This window comes from Opisthorchis viverrini, assembly GCF_000715545.1.
Source record: "Opisthorchis viverrini unplaced genomic scaffold opera_v5_130, whole genome shotgun sequence".
Taxonomy (NCBI): domain Eukaryota; kingdom Metazoa; phylum Platyhelminthes; class Trematoda; order Opisthorchiida; family Opisthorchiidae; genus Opisthorchis; species Opisthorchis viverrini.
The window spans coordinates 383,688-385,899 of record NW_008751788.1 but is presented as its reverse complement, the minus strand read 5'-3'; positions in this window follow the sequence as shown (position 1 = coordinate 385,899).

The following is a 2,212-nucleotide window of genomic DNA, read 5'->3' as shown; positions in this document are numbered from 1 at the left end:
ACGACAAGAACAAAACCGGCCCAGGAAACTTTGGCGGAACCCTAAGGAACGCGACCATCATTGTTGGGCACATTCTTCAACGAAAGTCTTCATGACACAACCGACCACTCTATTTGTATCGCCATGGATTTGCTAAATGAAGCTCACGCGAGCTATGGTTCTGAGGTAACAGTGCTCAAAGCTCTGCAGGCATTCCGGTTCCGCTGCTTCGGAGGGCCGCATCTCACGACCATACAAAATAACAGCTCCCTACTTTGTCCTGATACACACGTCCCTTGCGATTAAGGGGTTCGCCACTTTGCCTCGATCGGTGTCCCCAGTTGGCAACTGCGAATCGAACCTTGCAGGTATCTGCACTAACTCAAGCAGTCACACCAAATCGTAAATAATGCAAATTTCAAGATATGAAGAACGCTTGGCCAATTCGAGTGTCGTTCCCCGGGTTGCAACTGGTGTGTTCAGTGACTGCATGTCCACGAGCATGAACCTGCACTTTGTGGGTGCAAATTGCACGCCAAAGGAAGGGATAAATTTGGTCAGTTCATGAAAACACCGGAGCCTTTTCCTGCTCTCCGAAGACGAGAGCGATGCCGTCTGCATATTCAGATGAAAGCGTTTTTTAGGGGCTTTTTGAACGCGGAAGTTTTAAACAGCTTCCAGATTTTGTCTTATTATCTCATCGATCACGAATTTAGGTATCATTGGAGAGAGTGGGAATAAACACCTTTATCATTATTTTCTCTGACGGACGCCACTTCACATAACAATGGATCTATGGAACTCTGCGAATGCTCCACACACTCCCACTTGTCTGACAACGCCAAGAACTCATAATGTTCACAGACTGTCTGGCATACGTTACGTGGCAATCATGTTGACGAGAACAGGACAGCCGACCCAGTCTGTTGCACATTTGCAACTTAGAGATCCTAATACTGTGGGTCGTTCATGTATATGGCATTGTTTTAGCCCCTAAGTGTTGAGCTTCGCGATGCGGAACTTTGGGTGATGCGTATTTTCGACAATATCGAATGGCGAAATGAACAACTGGGTTACTGCGGTACCATTTACACAAGGGTAAGCAAATATGTGCAACGAACCCCAATTGTTCTCGTTCGTAGAGTCAAGTTCACAGGTCTGTTATTGACCGGCATAGTGCATTGTTTACATCTGCACACTAAACAACGACAAGCGGAATATAGGCTCAATAATGCAGGTTGCGCGTGTCCGTTTCGATGACCGTCTCGCGATTCTCATTGGTTGTGCGATCACACGGAACTCGTGAGCAAACAAGTTCATGCTGGCTCAGCAAGCGAGACAAGAACGCGCCTGGGTAAGTGGGTCAGTTGCGCACACTCAGACACAGACAAATATGCTAATACACAAGTGGCGGACAGCTATGTGGCAATGTGAGTGGTGGATAAAAACAAGTAGAAGTCAAAAATATATAGGCGCACTAGGCAAATCAATGGGGAAATTATCACCAGGTTAGATTGGATCAAACACTGACTGAGCGTGAAAATTTGGTCAACGCAACCAGTAGGAGACCTGGAGCTTGATTGCGACTCTCGAGTCAATGTTTCAGAAGGAGAAATCCTTTACCCATGAAACGGGACTATTCTTTGCCGCGAATTCCTTAATCATCAGCTACATGCCAGGTTGTATAACATCATTTCTCCGTAAAACTGAACGAAGATGCCATGAATAAACCATGGCTGGATTAATTGTTGGCCTTAGAATTGGGAATTAGTATGCAACGAATATGGGAAGAAGCCCACAGAAACCAGTGTGTTCGGAGGCAAACCTACGGAACCGCCGCTGGCTATTCGCACAATGAGATTGATTTCTCGAAATCTACGGCATTTTCAGACTTGCCACTTCATAGTGTAGAATGTCTATGTATAAGGTACATGCTCCTGTATTATTGAAAATCCTTTACTATGGCGATTTGTTTAAGTGAACTAAATCTGCAGGTGAATAAACACCGCCGACTTTGAATACCTTAACGGATGAAAAAAATCGCGAATTGTGGAAAAGTTTGACTCACATACAACGAACGTAACTTTCGGGTATTTTTCCACCGGAACAGACTTCCTCAACATTCTAGAATCTAAATGGCCTTTGGGGATGCAACTTATGCGCAGGCGCATTCGTGCAAACAACTTTTGGCCGATGATTCCTTGTTGCCAGTGGTGCACGCTAATTATTTGCT